At 39.2% G+C, this 19,580-nt stretch overlaps 1 long non-coding RNA gene across 1 annotated transcript in view; it reads left to right on the top strand.

Moving 5' to 3' along the window:
- Positions 1-8,886: 8,886 nt before the first annotated feature.
- LOC139178235 (uncharacterized) overlaps positions 8,887-19,580 on the top strand; it is a 458,013-nt gene continuing 447,319 nt past the window's right edge. The window contains exon 1 of the long non-coding RNA XR_011562681.1: positions 8,887-12,223. This is a non-coding gene — a long non-coding RNA (uncharacterized lncRNA). The remainder of the gene's footprint in view (positions 12,224-19,580) is intronic.

Below are 19,580 nucleotides of genomic sequence, written 5' to 3'. Positions count from 1 at the left end.
TTAAAAACAAAAAAATTAGATAGCTTTGGCCCCATTATAGAGATGAAAAAATTGAGTTTTGGACATGAAAAAGCCAAACACATTTTGACAGCTGGAAATTGAAACTAGAGCCTCTTAATTCTAGAGTCTGCAAACACAACCACTATTCATGTTCTGTAGGTCCTGGTTCTTGTATCCTCTGCTAAAGAGTCAAAGCCCACGTGACTCTGCTTCCGGAGAACACAGGCCATCCTGGAAAACTACCTCCACCTGCAATTAGAGATGGGGATGCTGTTGAGATACTCCCCATCTTGCCGTGCAACCAAACATGATTATCTGGAAAGTGAAGCTCAACCTCCAGAATACACAATGCACAGAACTCAAAGCCAGCCAGCACATCAGTGTGGTACCCAGTCACAGCTGAGTCTGGCAGAGACTTGGACACCTTCTTAACTGATTTCATGGTCAGCTTGATTATGGCAGAGACCTTCCTTTTGGACTTCTCTCAAGGAGTCTAGTAATGGTAGGATGAAACTTCTGGGAGAGAAGCTTGACTCACTCAAGGTAATTAATTACTGCTGGTGGAGCTGGGAAGAAATGGATACCTCTCAGAGCATAGGGGAAGAAAGAGGTTCTGCCCAAAAAGAAAGAATTAATAATTCTGGAAAAACCTGCTCTTTTTAGTCACCTGGTTTTAATATTTCCTGTGACAATTTACAGATAAAGAAACTGAGGCGCTGATGCATGAGGTAGCAAGTGTGTCTGTATTGGAATTCACATACAAAATGTTCACTCTCAATATTAAAGCTATCTTGCAAGGAGAAAGCCCTTTAAAAATGTTTATAAGTGTGGATTATGTGTTTAATTGACAATCTCTCACAAGACATAGCATTCATTTTATACTGATTGGGTCATTCTCTTACCAAAAACAGATCCAATAGTGCAGTTGTTACCATTTCTGGAGAATAGCCGGGAGATGGCTCATTAAACTCTGCTGAAGCTTGGCTAGACAGAGGAAGTATGGATTCCTGGCATACTTGGATAATTTACAACCCTTCCTGAGTCCTTTATCCAAGATTTCCTTTCTGTTCCTTTCAAAATCGGACAGCGGAGCTGCATTCTTTTTAGACAGCTTTACTGAGATATAATTGACATATAATGGAACATATTTAGAGAGTATAAATTGGTAAGTTTTTAATATATGTATACCCCCTTTAAAATCACTATAATCAAGTGAGTAAATCCATCATCCTCCAGTTTCCTCACACCCCTTTGTGATTCTCTTATTCCTCCCTGCCGTCCACACCTGAGCAACCACTGTTTTACTTTCTGTCATTATAGATTCATTTGCCTTTTCTAAACTTTTACATAAATGAATATGTAAATGTATGTATGTATAATATTTTTTTTTTGGGGGGGTGGTCTGGCTTCATTTCCTCAGTGTCATTATCTTGATATTCATCCATGTCGTTTTGTGTACAGTAGTTTATTCTTTTGTATTGAGAAGTGTATTCCATTATATGGATGCACTGCAGTTTATCATCTGTTGATGGACATTTGAGTTGTGTCTAGTTTGGGGCTATTACCAATGAAGTTGCTATGAACATTTGTGTACAAGTCTTTGTATGGACATATATTTCCTTTGTTTTGTTGTTGGATAAAAATCTAGAAGTGGAATAGTTGGATCATAGGCAGATGTATGTTTAACTTTTTAAGGAACTGCTAAGTTATTTTCTTGAGCATTCTTTGGCATTGCCTTTCTTTGGGATTGGAATGAAAACTGACCTTTTCCAGCCCTGTGGCCACTGCTGAGTTTTCCAAATTTGCTGGCATATTGAGTGCAGCACTTTCACAGCATCATCTTTCAGGATTTTAAATAGCTCAACTGGAATTCCATCACCTCCACTAGCTTTGTTCGTAGTGATGCTTTCTAAGGCCCACTTGACTTCACATTCCAGGATATCTGGCTCTGGGTGAGTGATCACACCATCGTGATTATCTGGGTCGTGAAGATCTTTTTCATTATAGGGGACTGGAATGCAAAAGTAGGAAGTCTAGAAACACCTGGAGTAACAGACAAATTTGGCCTTGGAATACGGAATGAAGCAGGGCAAAGACTAATAGAGTTTTGCCAAGAAAATGCACTGGTCATAGCAAACACCCTCTTCCAACAAAACAAGAGAAGACTCTACACATGGACATCACCAGATGGTCAACACCGAAATCAGATTGATTATATTCTTTGCAGCCAAAGATGGAGAAGCTCTATACAGTCAACAAAAACAAGACCAGGAGAAATTGCCTTTCTTTCCAATCCCAAAGAAAGGCAATGCCAAAGAATGCTCAAACTACCACACAATTGCACTCATCTCATACGCTAGTAAAGTCATTCTCAAAATTCTCCAAGCCAGGCTTCAGCAATATGTGAACCGTGAACTTCCAGATGTTCAATCTGGTTTTAGAAAAGTCAGAGGAACCAGAGACCAAATTGCCAACATCCGCTGGATCAAGGAAAAAGCAAGAGAGTTCTGGAAAAACATCTATTTCTGCTTTATTGACTATGCCAAAGCCTTTGAATGTGTGGATCACAATAAACTGTGGAAAATTCTGAAAGAGATGGGAATACCAGACCACCTGACCTGCCTCTTGAGAAATCTGTATGCAGGTCAGGAAGCAACAGTTAGAACTGGACATGGAACAACAGACTGGTTCCAAATAGGAAAAGGAGTACGTCAAGGCTGTATATTGTCACCCTGCTTATTTAACTTCTGTGCAGAGTACATCATGAGAAACGCTGGGCTGGAAGAAGCACAAGCTGGAATCAAGATTGCCAGGAGAAATATAAATAACCTCGGATATGCAGATGACACCACCCTTATGGCAGAAAGTGAAGAGGAACTAAAAAGCCTCTTGATGAAGGTGACAGAGGAGAGTGAAAAATTTGGCTTAAAGCTCAACATTCAGAAAACGAAGATCATGGCATCTGGTTCCATCACTTCATGGGAAATAGATGGGGAAACAGTGGAAACAGTGTCAGACTTTATTTTTTTGGGCTCCAAAATCACTGCAGGTGGTGACTGCAGCTATGAAATTAAAAGACGCTTACTCCTTGGAAGGAAAGTTATGACCACCCTAGATAGCATATTCAAAAGCAGAGACATTACTTTGCCAACAAAGGTCCGTCTAGTCAAGGCTATGGTTTTTCCAGTGGTCATGTATGGATGTGAGAGTTGGACTGTGAAGAAAGCTGAGTGCTGAAGAATTGATGCTTTTGAAGTGTGGTGTTGGAGAAGACTCTTGAGAGTCCCTTGGACTGCAAGGAGATCCAACCAGTCCATTCTGAAGGAGATCAGTCCTGGGATTTCTTTGGAAGGAATGATGCTAAAGCTGAAACTCCAGTACTTTGGCCACCTCATGCGAAGAGATGACACATTGGAAAAGACTCTGATGCTGGGAGGGATTGGGGGCAGGAGGAGAAGGGGACGACAGAGGATGAGATGGCTGGATGGCATCACTGACTCGATGGACGTGAGTCTGGGTGAACTCCAGGAGTTGGTGATGGACAGGGAGGCCTGGCATGTTGCGATTCATGAGGTTGCAAAGAGTTGCGCACGACTGAGCGACTGAACTGAACTGAACTGAAGTTATTTTCCAGAGTGGTTGAACCATTTTACATTCCCATCAGGAGTGAGTTTGGATTTCATTTCCTTCACATCCTCCAGAACACTTGCAGTGGTCAGTCGTTTTTAATTTTAACCATTCTAATAGGTGTATAGTGATATCTTGTTGTGGTTTTAATTTATATTTTCCTAGTGACTAATGATATTGAGCATCTTTTTATGTGCTTATTTGTCATCTGCATATCTTTTTCGGTGAAATGTCTACTCAGATCTTTGTTACATCTTTTTAAAATTGGCTTGTTTTCCTGAATTTTGAGAGTTCTCTATGTATTCTGAATACAAGTTCTTTGTCAGGTATATGCTTCACTAAGATATTCTCCCAGTATGTGGCTTGTCTTTTCATTCTCTTAACAGTGTATTTTTTTTGTTTTTTTATTAACAGTGTATTTTTAAGAACAGAAGTTTTGAATTTTAGTAAAGTCCAATTTATTCTTTTATGAATTGTGCTTTTAGTTTAATTTCAAAGACATCTTTGCCTACCCCTAAACTCAATAAGACTATATCCAATGTTTTCTTCTAGAAGTTTTACAGGTTAGGCTGTATGTTTAGGTCTATGATGTATTTTGAGTTAACTTTTATTTATGGTTTGAGGCATTTTGTTGAAAAGGCTATTCTTTTTCCACTGTGTTGTTTTTGTGCTTTTGACAAAAATCAGTTGTCCAATATAATTTTATAAACATTTTATATTTGTTCATCATCAGCTATATATATGCCCCAATGTGCTAGCACTGGAGTTATATATCAGTAGGTATTCTTTGTGAAGAATAGAGACTAAATATTGCCAACTTAAATAAAATAAGAAAATTTCTAGAAGAATGTGAGGCGTAATAAAATTTTTTAAAAGCTGGGTAATAATCAGGTCTCAGTAACCTTGATTCATCCAAAGGGAGATAGTTCTTCAAAGGAAAATGATACTCTACATTGTAGAAGAAGAGAGAATGGTACAGGACAGATATCTCCTGTAGCAGTGCTTAACTTTTTTTTTTTTAACATCCATACATGATAAATGATCAGAATTAGGCAGTGTGCAAGGGTAAACTGATGGTGATTAGGACTTGTCTATATGGGATGTAGTGAAAAAATCCATTACTTTTTCTTTAATACTGTGTAACTATAAGAAAAAGACACAGTGTTAGGGAGATATGAAATATTGAGTTTATAAAAACACCTCAATAAAATATAAAAATTTGATGAGAAATTTGAGCTTGTTTGCATGATATGATCTTTATTTCAAACCTAAGTATAGTATACATATGGAAAGGTGTATACAGTTGTCTGTTGGTATCCATAAGGGATTGGTTCCAGGCCCCTCTTCACCCCTGGGAATGCCAAATCATGCCTTGCATGATCAAGTTTCTTAAATAAAATGGTGTAGTTTTTCATATAACATATGCACATCCTCCTACATACTTTAAATTATATTTAGGTTACTTATAATATCTAATACAATTTAAATGTACTGTAAATAGTTGCCAATGTGCAACAAATTCATATTTTGCTTCTTGAAACTTTCTGGAACTTAAAAAAATATTTTTCATCTATGGTTGATTGAATTTACAAATGTGGAATCCAACTATATATCATGATTTTGTTACTTAAGAATTTTCACAAAACAAGCACACCGGCTGTGTGTTCTAGTTACATATACTCACAAATCACCCACAAATTTAATAGGCTTCCCAGATGACTCAGTAGTAAAGAATCCACCTGCCAATGCAGGAGATGTAGGTTTGATCTCTGGGTTGGGACAATCCCTTGGAGGAGGAAATGGCAGCCCACTCCAGTATTCTTGCCCGGAGAATCCCACAGGCAGAGGAGCCTGGCTGGCTACAGTCCATGGGGTTGCAAAGAGTTGTACATGACTTAATGACTGAGCATGCAAAATAACATTTATTTTGCTTATGAATTTGAAATTTCGGCAGGGCTTAGCTGGGATAACTTTTCTGCTGGGGGCTGAAATCATCTGAAGTCTGCTTCACTTACATGTTTCACTGTTGGTGCTACCTATTGACTGGAACCTTAGCTGTAGCTAGGTCTGTGATTAGAATACCTCCCCATGGCCTTTGCCTGTGACTCCTTGACTTTCACAAAGCATGGTGACTGGATACCAAGGGTGAATGTTCTAAGAAAGAGAGTCAATTAGAAGCTGTAGTGCTTTTTCTAACCTAACCTTGAAAGTCATACACTGTTAGTTCTAGAGCATAGTTTGCTACAGGTGAGTCTCTAAGACCAGCCATATTCATGGAGAGGGGACTGGTCTTTCTTTTCTGATGGGAGGCGTGTAAAAGGATCTGTGGAGATGTTTTTAAACCACCACACGCATCTAACCAGCTCCCTGATCAAGAAACAGAACGTTACCAGTGATCCAAACTAGCGTTCCTGTCATTTCCTGCTGCCCCAAGGGTAACCGCTATTTTGATTCTTAAGAGCTTGCATTGGTTGTTGCCTGTTTTTGTTACTTTTTTAAAAAATTTTTTTAGTTTTTTTTTTTTTAATTTTATTTTATTTTTAAACTTTACATAATTGTATTAGTTTTGCCAAATATCAAAATGAATCCACCACAGGCATACATGTGTTCCCCATCCTGAACCCTCCTCCCTCCTCCCTCCCCACACCATCCCTCTGGGTCGTCCCAGTGCACCAGCCCCAAGCATCCAGTATCACGCATCGAACCTGGACTGGCAACTCGTTTCTTACATAATATTCTACATGTTTCAATGCCATTCTCCCAAATCTTCCCACCCTCTCCCTCTCGCACAGAGTCCATAAGACTGTTCTATACATCAGTGTCTCTTTTGCTGTCTCATACACCAGGTTATTGTTACCATCTTTCTAAATTCCATATATATGCGTTAGTATACTGTATTTATGTTTTTCCTTCTGGCTTACTTCACTCTGTATAATAGGCTCCAGTTTCATCCACCTCATTAGAACTGATTCAAATGTATTCTTTTTAATGGCTGAGTAATACTCCATTGTGTATATGTACCACAGCTTTCTTATCCATTCATCTGCTGATGGACATCTAGGTTGCTTCCATGTCCTGGCTATTATAAACAGTGCTGCGATGAACATTGGGGTACACATGTCTCTTTCCCTTCTGGTTTCCTCAGTGTGTATGCCCAGCAGTGGGATTGCTGGATCATAAGGCAGTTCTATTTCCAGTTTTTTAAGGAATCTCCACACTGTTCTCCATAGTGGCTGTACTAGTTTGCATTCCCACCAACAGTGTAAGAGGGTTCCCTTTTCTCCACACCCTCTCCAGCACTTATTATTTGTAGACTTTTGGATCGCAGCCATTCTGACTGGTGTGAAATGGTACCTCATGGTGGTTTTGATTTGCATTTCTCTGATAATGAGTGATGTTGAGCATCTTTTCATGTGTTTGTTAGCCATCTGTATGTCTTCTTTGGAGAAATGTCTATTTAGTTCTTTGGCCCATTTTTTGATTGGGTCATTTATTTTTCTGGAGTTGAGCTGTAGGAGTTGCTTGTATATTTTTGAGATTAGTTGTTTGTCAGTTGCTTCATTTGCTATTATTTTCTCCCATTCTGAAGGCTGTCTTTTCACCTTGCTAATAGTTTCCTTTGATGTGCAGAAGCTTTTAAGGTTAATTAGGTCCCATTTGTTTATTTTTGCTTTTATTTCCAATATTCTGGGAGGTGGGTCATAGAGGATCCTGCTGTGATGTATGTCAGAGAGTGTTTTGCCTATGTTCTCCTCTAGGAGTTTTATAGTTTCTGGTCTTACGTTTAGATCTTTAATCCATTTTGAGTTTATTTTTGTGTATGGTGTTAGAAAGTGGTCTAGTTTCATTCTTTTACAAGTGGTTGACCAGATTTCCCAGCACCACTTGTTAAAGAGATTGTCTTTAATCCATTGTATATTCTTGCCTCCTTTGTCAAAGATAAGGTGTCCATATGTGCGTGGATTTATCTCTGGGCTTTCTATTTTATTCCATTGATCTATATTTCTGTCTTTGTGCCAGTACCATACTGTCTTGATAACTGTGACTTTGTAGTAGAGCCTGAAGTCAGGTAGGTTGATTCCTCCAGTTCCATTCTTCTTTCTCAAGATCGCTTTGGCTATTCGAGGTTTTTTGTTTTTCCATACAAATTGTGAAATTATTTGTTCTAGCTCTGTGAAGAATACTGTTGGTAGCTTGATAGGGATTGCGTTGAATCTATAAATTGCTTTGGGTAGTATACTCATTTTCACTATATTGATTCTTCCAATCCATGAACATGGTATATTTCTCCATCTATTAGTGTCCTCTTTGATTTCTTTCACCAGTGTTTTATAGTTTTCTATATATAGGTCTTTAGTTTCTTTAGGTAGATATATTCCTAAGTATTTTATTCTTTCCGTTGCAATGGTGAATGGAATTGTTTCCTTAATTTCTCTTTCTGTTTTCTCATTATTAGTGTATAGGAATGCAAGGGATTTCTGTGTGTTGATTTTATATCCTGAAACTTTACTATAGTCATTGATTATTTCTAGTAATTTTCTGGTGGAGTCTTTAGGGTTTTCTATGTAGAGGATCATGTCATCTGCAAATAGTGAGAGTTTTACTTCTTCTTTTCCAATTTGGATTCCTTTTATTTCTTTTTCTGCTCTGATTGCTGTGGCCAAAACTTCCAAAACTATGTTGAATAGTAATGGTGAAAGTGGGCACCCTTGTCTTGTTCCTGACTTTAGAGGAAATGCTTTCAATTTTTCACCATTGAGGATAATGTTTGCTGTGGGTTTGTCATATATAGCTTTTATTATGTTGAGGTATGTTCCTTCTATTCCTGCTTTCTGGAGAGTTTTTATCATAAATGGATGTTGAATTTTGTCAAAGGCTTTCTCTGCATCTATTGAGATAATCATATGGTTTTTATTTTTCAATTTGTTAATGTGGTGTATTACATTGATTGATTTGCGGATATTGAAGAATCCTTGCATCCCTGGGATAAAGCCCACTTGATCATGGTGTCTGATCTTTTTAATGTGTTGTTGGATTCTGATTGCTAGAATTTTGTTAAGGATTTTTGCATCTATGTTCATCAGTGATATTGGCCTGTAGTTTGTTTTTGTTACTTTTTATGTGTAGCCTTTTTCTCTCAATATTGTGAGGTTCATTCATGTTTTTTTTTCCCCCATGTAGATTATTATTACTGTTAAGTATTCTATTTTTTTTCCCCCAATTTATTGTTGATAGGTATTTGGGTAGTTTGTTTTTTTTTTTCCCAATTTATTGTTGATAGGTATTTGGGTAGTTTGTAGTTTTTGACTAATGTGAGAAGTTCTGTTTTGAAAGTCTAGTACAGGTCTTTTGTTACTTAGGTAGATAATATATACATACATATGCATGTATTTCTGTTGAGAATATATATAAGCAGTGGATTACTGGGTTTAGGATATGTATATGTTCTACTTTAGTTGAACTAACAATTTTCCCAATTTTCTGGATTTTTAACATTCAGAAAACTAAGATTATGGCATCCAGTCCCATCACTTCATGGCAAATAGATGGGTAAGCAATGGAAACGGTGAGAGACTTTGGGCTCCAAAATGACTGCAGATGGTGACTGTAGCCATGAAATTAAAAGATGCTTGCTCCTTGGAAGAAAAGTTATGACCAACCTAGACAGCATATTAAAAAGCAGAGACATTACTTTGCTGACAAAGGTCCATCTAGTCAAAGTATGGTTTCTCCAGTAGTCATGTGTGGATGTGAGAGTTGGACTATAAAGAAAGCTGAGCACCAAAAAATTGATGCTTTTGAATTGTGGTGTTGGAAAAGACTCTTGAGAGTCCCTTGGACTGCAAGGAGATCAAACCAGTCCATCCTAAAGGAAATCAGTCCTGGATATTCATTGGAAGGACTGATGCTGAAGTTGAAACTCCAATACTTTGGCCACCTGATGCGAACAACTGACTCACTGGAAAAGCCCCTGACACTGGGAAAGATTGAAGGCAGGAGGAGAAGGGGATTACAGAGGATGAGATGGTTGGATGGCATCACTGACTAAATGGACGTGAATCTGAGTAAGCTTGGGGAGTTGATGATGGACAGGGAAGCCTGGCGTGCTGCAGTCCATGGGGTTGCAAAGAGGTGGACATGACTGAGCAACTGAACTGAACAATTTTCCATACTCTGCCACCTGAAGTGAGTACTCGGGAACACGATTTCTTCATACTAGGTTTTATGCTTGAAATGGCTATACAAAAATATAGTCCTGTTTGAGCCCTATTAATAATCATCTCCTTAGATTCTTGATCGTTACCATTTATGGAAGAAGACTGAGCTGAGCTGGCTCTGTTGACCAAATGTGGCTTCTCCAGCATGGTGTCTTGTTCTGTTGTGGCTCAGCACTCTAAAAAGCAAGTGTGTCAAATAAGAAAAAAAAAGAGCAAGTGTGTCAGTGAACAAGGCAGACCCTACATCGCCTTTTATGGCCTAACCTCAGAAGTCTAGTCCAGTATTTGTACACCTAAGCAGATGATGGCAAATGCCAGAAGAGAATGCATTGCTTTTGCTTCAATTGACAAGAACATATTTTATTGTCATTAATCAGAATGTAGATAATTTGATTTTTTAAAATTGTACTCTAAATCTAATACTCTTTCATTGAGAAGGTTGAAATTCTTTATAATAATGAGAACAGGTTTACAATCCATTCATAGTTTTCATACTAAGTACTCTACTTAATAGTAATGTTTTTCCTTGAAAATACACAGTTGTTGATTGACTAGTTTTAATAAATATTCTTTAGGATTCAAATTAGTAGTAGTAAACTATTTTGAATAGCACATTTCTAAAAATTGAATTTTTGCTTTGATCTGTAAAGTTGGTTAGTAGATGTTAAAAGAGGTTCAGGGTCTATCAGAAGAGTTAATGAAGTGTGTACCCTGGGATATTAAAAGTGCTGAAAAGGCATGAGGAGAATATTGATATCTGAAATTGAAGGCAGAGAGCCTGTTTGAAGAGCAAGCCCATGGTGACTTCTTAAGAAGAGACCTGAGGGAATCAATACCCTGATATCCTTCTCCTCCACCCTCTGATATTGTGACAAGTGGTCAATACGCTACTATTGTGCTATTTGAAAGTAGCTCCTTTTCTATCCCCCTTGCTTCACTGGTTGACAGTGTTGACCATTCTGATTAATAAAGTGAGTGATTCTGGGACTTCCCTAGTGGTCCAGTAGTTAAGAATCTGCCTGCCAATGCAGGGGACACAGGTTCGATCCCTGGTTCAAAAAGATCCCACAAGGTGAAGAGCAACTCAGGCCATGAGCCACAACTACTGAAGCCGGCTCACCCTAGAGCCCGAGCTCCACGAGAGAAGCCACCACAGTAAGAAGTCCATGCACTGCAACTACAGTAGCCCCCACTCACCACGACTAGAGAAAGCCTGTGTACAATGAAGATCCAGTATAGCCACAAAGAGAAAGAGTGCTTCTGTTTGCAATCACGTAAGGTCAGATCTGTTTTACTCACTCCTGTCTTTTGTGTTGTGGTTGTCACATGTGGCTGCATGGAAACGAATTTTTTAAAAAAATGTTTTGGTTTACCTACATGTCTACCATTTCTGGCACCCTTCATTCTTTTGTGTAGATCTAAATTTCATCTGGTATCATTTCACTTCAGCCTGAAGAGCTTCCTTTAATGTTTTCCATAGTATAGATTTGTTATATTGACTTTCAAAACTGGCTGCACATTCTTGGACGTTTTTCCACTGTTCCCTCGTCTCAAATCTGAGTTGACTAGTGATATCTTTGATCTATACAGTACAGCAGAAATGAAACTCTTGACACTGGAGGCTAGGTCATAAAAGACCATGAGGTTGCTGTCTTACTAACTTAGATACTTACTCAGAGAGTTGAGCCACTGTATGAAAAGACCACCATACTGGAGAGACCACGTTTTGGTTAACAGAGCCATCTAAGCCTGGGAGTCTAGTTATTCCTGCCATGGTGCCAGGTATGTAAATAAAGCTGTCTTGGCCCCTCCAAGCCTCCCATTTGCCTGGTGAATACCGCTGAGTAACTTCCTTCTGAAGTAGGGGCGGGGCGTGTGCACAGCTGTTAGCAATTGACCGTTGGCGATTGACTGTTAGTGCTCAGAGTTAGCGCTCGGGGTTGGTTATCGCTCGACCGTTAGTGCCTAACGGTTAGCGCTCCAGGGTTAGCGGTTGACCGTTAGAACTCTGAATTAACACTGGACTGTTAGCAGGAGACCCTGAGCCACGTGGTCAGAGGTCCTACTCTGTAATCAGTCAGCTTTCAGTGGTCCTTCCAGCAGAGAGGTGGATCGCAGCCTTCTCCCTGGGGCCGTTCAGGTCCTTTGACTTTGGTGACAACAGGTGATCTGGGGTGCTGCCTGGGACAGGCTGAAAGCGGAGTCAGGCAGAGCGCCGGGGTCCTTGCCATAGCTGTCCACTGGCGGGGCCCAGACCTCGAAGCAGCAGCGAACCTCTCTCCTGTCCCCACTTCCATGACATAATGGTGGCGGCAGTCTCATTGGGTCACAGTCTGCAGACGCCTCAGCAACTGGAGGGTATGGGCACTGCCTTTAAGGTAATAACTTCAACCAACTTTCCTCTCTCCATGCAAGTTTCAAATATTGGTCAAGCTTTGATTAGTTGTCACTCCTAAGAGGGGGCCAGAGGTCAGGGTTAAGGTACAAGGATGTTGCACGTCATATTTCGAGTCCACCTCTGTGAACTCAAAGAGGGGCAGCTTTGAGCTGGAAATTAACCTGATTGGTTTTTGGTACAACATGTATTCCGACTGATCCTATACAAATGATGTGTTCCAGTTTAAATAAAAAGCCTGAGGGCCGGCTGGGTCATGGGCACTTTGTTCCCTCAGTAATGATGGCTGGGTAGGGTCCGAGGTCCTGGCCCAGAGGGTGCCACCAGCTGAGATCTGCCTCTTCAGCTGGGCCTGGGCAATGGTGGGAGAACCCAGACTGGGTGCTGGACAAATGCTCCTGGGAAGGGTCACCAGCCCACACAGGGACCCCCTTCTCTGAGCCAGGACCTGGACCTTGGAGGGCTCAAGTTGAACCTTGGGACCTTACCCTTTCTTGTCAGAACAGAGAATAACGTTTTTGAGAGGTTTATATGAGCATCATTACCTGACCATGACCTGACTTCAAGAATAAAAGTCAAGAAGTTTGCAACAACTATGTTCCCCCCCATCACCCCCCACATCCTATAAAAGGGCTTTGCTGAAAGCTTTCTAGGAATTTAGGCTTTTTTAAGGCATGTGCCACCTTGCACGGTCCTGCAATAAACCTTTCTCTGTTCTAAACTCTGATGTTTTGATATTGTTTGGCCTCACTGCATGTCAGGCACACAGACTTGCATTTGATAACACTTTGATGTCACACAGAATAGAATGAGTACCTAGCTAAAACTTATCCCAATTCTTGACTTTCTTAATTGTGAGATACAATAAAATTATTGCTTTTCCCTGTATTTTTGAAGTAGTTATATGGCATTAGATAAGTGGAAGAAAATTTGGGATGCTGTTATGAAAAAAAGCCTAAAACATGTGACATTGACTTTGGGACAGTGTGTCAGGCAGACATTGAAAGGACTTCAAGAAGACTGTTAGCAGAATCCTGATAGGCATCAGAGAAGGTGTCAGTAAGGGCTGAAAAGAAAGAAAGAAAAACGTTATTGGAAACTTGAGGAAAGGAGACATGACACCATCTGTGTCATGGCAGATGGTTTAGCAAATTGATAATGTGGAGAATTAGAAAATGTATTTAATGAACCGATGGATCTGGCTTAGGAGATTTCCATGCAGAATGTTGAAGATGTCAACTGTTTTTTGTTTATATACATTTAGACTATGTATCATAAGCTGTGAGTAGACAAAGCTGTACTAAAGAAGGAGTTATTCAATTTTCAAATAGAATTTAGAGGAATAGTGTAGAACAAGATCTGAAAATTAAATGATTTCTTATCCTTAGCTTCTCCAGTAAGATCAAGTCCAAGGCCTGTTAGAAAAGCATGAATTCAAGATAGGGAAGAAGCTGAGGATGTGATTGTTAAATCTTTTAAGAATTTAGAAACAGATAAAAGGTCTTGAAAAGTTCTTAAGCAATTATAAACAATAAACAATTGTTTAAACAAACAAATATTAGACAATAAGCTTCTAAGAATCTTAAACAACAAGGCCTCTAAGACTATTAAGGACCTTGTCCCACTGTAGCCTCACAGGGAGCTCCAGGTAGAAAAGAACTTATCTTGAGGTGTTTGTGTCTTTATCTAATGGTATAAATTACAAATTGACACACACAAAAACCCATAAAGTTTTCATAGTAATTATGTCTCTGAAAAAAAAATAGACTGTACAAAATGATAAGTATATTTTGGATCCTCAAACTTCTATGGACGGGAAGCAGGCTGAATAGGCTGCTAAGCTGCAAAAATGGGACAGCTCTATGGAGAAGGAAGAATGACTTAGAGGGCAAAAGCAATAAATCAGAGGAAGAGCTAAAAATCATGGAAAGCCATTTCCAGAGAGCAGGATTGGGCCCTGGTCACCAACTGGTAACACATAGCCAGCTGGATTTTAGAATTTCAATGGATTGAGTGACTTCCAGTGGATTGGTGGCTTAAATATATGTTTATTATAATTATCCTATGCCTATTGCACCACTATGTATTTTTTCTTAATATATGTATTTTATTGAAGTATAGTTGACTTACAATGTTTCCAGTGCACAGCAAGGTGATTCAGGTATACATATACACATATATTATTTTTGAAGTTATTCTCAATTATAAGTTATTACAAGATATTGACTATAGTTCCCTGTGCTATACAGTAAACCTTTGTTGCTTATTGCATATGTATTTTTTAAAATTAGAAATCTAGCATTCTATTCATCCTAAGTTTCAAACAAGTAAAATCAAATTGTCATAAATTTTTTAGTTAGGCAAAACTTCATAAGCTTTCTAAAATATATATATTATGCATGTTATTTATATATGTGTATGTAAAAGCTTTTCTACTATGGTTGATAAAGGTCTGAGAGGGATCATCAAAAAAAAAAAAAAAAAGAGGAAATGGAGAAATTGGAAAACATAAACTAGATGAAATAGGACCCCTGAATATGAAATAGAAAAAATGAAACAAACTAGATAAAAGTAAAAGATCACCATATAGTCCAGTTGTTTTTAAACATGGCTACTCATTAGAAATATATTTAAAGGTTTGGTGAAAAAAGAGCAATACCTGGGCATTTGTATTTTTCAAAAAATTCCAAGATAATTCTGATATGCATCTGGATTTTAAAAAGTGATTACAAGATTCTCTATTAAATGGTAGTTTTGGTGATATACAATTCTGTTATTTTTGTTGACAAATCGTGATACAATGGTATTAAATTCTGAAAGAGATGGGAATACCAGACCATCTGACCTGCCTCTTGAGAAATCTTTATGCAGGTCAGGAAGCAACAGTTAGAATTGGACATGGAACAACAGACTGGTTCCAAATAGGAAAAGGAGTACATCAAGGCTGTATATTGTCACCCTGCTTATTTAACTTCTATGCAGAGTACATCATGAGAAATGCTGGACTGGAAGAAGCACAAGCTGGAATCAAGATTGCTGGGAGAAATATCAATAACCTCGGATATGCAGATGACACCACCCTTATGGCAGAAAGTGAAGAGGAACTAAAGAGCCTCTTGATGAAAGTGAAAGTGGAGAGTGAAAAAGTTGACCTAAAGCTCAACATTCAGAAAACAAAGATCATGGCATCCAGTCCCATCACTTCATGGGAAATAGATGGAGACACAGTGGAAACAGTGTCAGACTTTATTTTTTTGGGCTCCAAAATCACTGCAGATGGTGACTGCAGCCATGAAATTAAAAGACGCTTACTCCTTGGAAGGAAAGTTATGACCAACCTAGATAGCATATTCAAAAGCAGAGACATTACTTTGCCAACAAAGGTCTGCCTAGTCAAGGCTATGGTTTTTCCAGTGGTCATGTATGGATGTGAGAGTTGGACTGTGAAGAAGGCTGAGCACCAAAGAATTGATGCTTCTGAAGTGTGGTGTTGGAGAAGACTCTTGTGAGTTCCTTGGACTGCAAGGAGATCCAACCAGTCCATTCTGGCCCTGGGATTTCTTTGGAAGGACTGACGCTAAAGCTGAAACTCCAGTACTTTGGCCACCTTGTGTGAAGAGTTGACTCATTGGAAAAGACTCTGATGCTGGGAGAGATTGGGGGCAGGAGGAGAAGGGGACGACAGAGGATGAGATGGCTGGATGGCATCACTGACTCGATGGACGTGAGTCTGGGTGAACTCCAGGAGTTGGTGATGGACAGGGAGGCCTGGCATGCTGCGATTCATGGGGTCACAAAGAGTCGGACACGACTGAGCGACTGAACTGAACTGAACTGAATCACAATAGTAAAAGAAATTTATCAGTTTTCACAATCAATAGCTGGACACGAAAAGATAATTACGATTGCAAGTCATAATGGGAAAATGATTAACCTAACAATATAAAATAATTACACACAATTTAGGGGATGAAGCAGAGTGATGTGGTAAGTGGAAATGTATACATGCACATGTTTTTATCTGCCCAGCCAGCCTATGTCTTTTGAAGTGAAGTTGCTCAGTTGTATTGGACTCTTTGCGACCCCAGGGACTGTAGCCTACTAGACCCCTCCGTCCTCGGGATTTTCAAGGCAAGAATGCTGGAGTGGGTTGCCATTTCCTTCTCCAGGGGATCTTCCCATTCGGATTGAACCCAGGTTTCCTGCATTGTAGGCAGACACTTTACCATCTGAGCCACCAATGTCTTGTCTTTTAGTTGGTGCATTTAATCTATGCAAATGCAAATTAAATCTATTTAATTTGTGATTATAAATGTGTATGATCCTGTTATCATTTTCTTAATTGTTTTGGGTTTATTTTCTATAGGTCTTTTCCTTCTCTTGTATTTCCTGCCTAGACAAGTTCCTTTAGCATTCATTGTGTGGTAGTGAATAGTTTGGTGGTGCTGAATTTTCTTAACTTTTGCTTGTCTGGAAAGCTTTTGATTTCTCCATCAAATCTGAAGGACAGTCTTGCTGGGTAGAGTATTCTTGGTTGTAAGTTCTTCCCTTTCATCACTTTAAATATATTATTCCATTTCCTTCCGCCTTGTAGAGTTTCTATTGAGAAATCAGCTGATAACCTGATGGGAGTTTCCTTGTATTTTATCTGTCATTTTTCCCTTATTGTTTTTAATATTTTATCTTGTTTTTAATTTTGGTCAGTTTGATTACTATGTGTCTCAATGGTTTCCTCCTTGGGTTTATCCTGCCTGGGATTCTCTGTGCTTCCTGGACTTGGTTGACTATTTCCCTCTCCCATATTAGGGAAGTTCTAAGCTATTAACTCTCCAAATATTGTCTCAGGTCCTTTCTCTCTCTCTCTTCTCCTTCTGAGACCCCTATAATGCAAATGTTGGTGTGTTTAAAGTCACAGAGGTCTCAGGCTGTCATTTTTTTTTTTCATTCTTTTCTCTATGTTCTATTCTGTGGCAGTGAATTCCACCATTCCATCCTCCAAATCATTTATCTGTTCTTCTGCCTCAGTTTTTCTATTAATTCCTGATAGTGTATTATTCATCTCTGTTCTTTAGTTCTTCTAGATATTTGGTAAATATTTCTTGCATCTTCTCCATTGTTTTCCCAAAATCCTGGATCATCTTCACTATCATTATTCTAAATTCTTTTTCTGGAAGGTTGCTATATTCATTTCATTTAGTTATTTTTCTGTGTTTTTTTTTTCTTGTCCCTTCATCTGGGACATAACTTTCTGCTTTTTAATCCTGATTATCTTTCTGGTTTTTGTTCTAGCTGCTGTGGGACTGTCTTGCTTCTTGGGTCTGCCCTGTGATGGAGGAGGCTAGAGACTTGTGTAATCTTCCTATTGGGAGGGACTGGGAAAAACTGGGTTTGCTCTGGTGGGCAGAGCCTTACTCAGTAAAACTTTAATCCAATTATCTGCTGATGGGGGTGGGGTTGCACTCCCTCCCTGATAGTTGTTTGGCCTGAGGTGATCCAGCCTCAAAATTCTCAAAAGCCAGGCTTCAGCAATACATGAACCTTGAACTTCCAGATGTTCAAGCTGGTTTTAGAAAAGGCAGAGGAACCAGAGATCAAATTGCCAACATCCACTGGATCATGGAAAAAGCAAGAGAGTTCCAGAAAAACATCTATTTCTGCTTTATTGACTATGCCAAAACCTTTGAATGTGTGGATCACAATAAACTGGAAAATTCTTTAAGAGATGGGAATACCAGACCACCTGACATGCCTCTTGAGAAACCTGTATGCAGGTCAGGAAGTAACAGTTAGAATTGGACGTGGAACAACAGACTGTTTCCAAATAGGAACAGGAGTACATCAAAGCTGTATATTGTCATCCTGCGTATTTAACTTATATGCAGAGTACATCATGAGAAATGCTGGGCTGGAAGAAGCACAAGCTGGAATCAAGATTGCCTGGAGAAATATCAATAACCTCGGATATGCAGATGACACCACCCTTATGGCAGAAAGTGAAGAGGAACTAAAAAGCCTCTGGATGAAGGTGACAGAGGAGAGTGAAAAAGTTGGCTTACAACTCAATATTCAGAAAACGAAGATCATGGCATCAGGTTCCATCACTTCATGGGAAATAGATTGGGAAACAGTGGAAACAGTGTCAGACTTTATTTTTTTGGGCTCCAAAATCACTGCAGATGGTGACTGCAGCTATGAAATTAAAAGACGCTTACTCCTTGAAAAGAAAGTTATGACCAATCTAGATAGCATATTCAAAAGCAGAGACATTACTTTGCCAACAAAGGTCTGTCTAGTCAAGGCTATGGTTTTTCCAGTGGTCATGTATGGATGTGAGAGTTGGACTGTGAAGAAAGCTGAGCACCGAAGAATTGATGCTTTTGAACTGTGATGTTGGAGAAGACTCTTGAGAGTCCCTTGGACTGCAAGGAGATCCAACCAGTCCATTCTGAAGGAGATAAGTTCTGGGTGTTCATTGGAAGGACTGATGCTGGAGCTGAAACGCCAATACTTTGGCCACTTGATGTGAAGAGTTGACTCATTGGAAAAGACTCTGATGCTGGGAGGGATTGGGGGCAGGAGGAGAAGGGGATGACAGAGGAGATGAGGTGGCTGGATGGCATCACTGACTTGATGGACGTGAGTCTGAGTGAACTCCGGGAGTTGGTGATGGACAGGGAGGCCTGGCGTGCTGCGATTCATGGGATCACAAAGAGTTGGACAGAACTGAGTGACTGAAGTGAACTGAACTGATCCAGCCCTGGGGTCTCTGGGCTCTATGGCAATCTCCATAGATTGTTTTTTTTTTTTTTTTTCTTTGGCAGTCAGTTGTCTTTATGGGCCAACTCTCACATCCATAGATGACTACTGGAAAAACCATAGCTTTGACTGTGTGGACCTTTGTTGACGAAGTGATGTCTCCGATTCTTAATACGCTGTCTAGGTTTGTCATAGCGTTTCTTCCAAGGAGCAAGTGTCTTTTAATTCCATGGCTGCAGTCACCATTGAAGTGGTTTTGGAGCCCAGGAAGACAGTCTGTTACTATTTCCATTGTTTCCCCACCTATTTGCCATGAAGTGATGGGATCAGATGCCATGATCTTAATTTTTTTTTTTTTCTTTGACTCAGCTTGAAGCTTAATATAACACTATCAAGTAGCCAATTAAATGAAATCAATTTATAAGTGAAAATATGTACCATGAGGTACTTTAGTTATTTTCAGTATTCATCCCACTTGCATAATATCTAAAACAGAACTATGTCATACCATATTCTTTTTTTTTTTTTCTGAAAAATTTCACAATATAATGTTGATAGTTTACCATGAAGAAATTAAGAAAAGA

The sequence above is a fragment of the Bos indicus genome, chromosome 21 (assembly GCF_029378745.1).
Source record: "Bos indicus isolate NIAB-ARS_2022 breed Sahiwal x Tharparkar chromosome 21, NIAB-ARS_B.indTharparkar_mat_pri_1.0, whole genome shotgun sequence".
NCBI lineage: Eukaryota > Metazoa > Chordata > Mammalia > Artiodactyla > Bovidae > Bos > Bos indicus.
The sequence above is the reverse complement of the archived record's forward strand: the minus strand, read 5'-3'. Positions and strand labels throughout refer to the sequence as shown.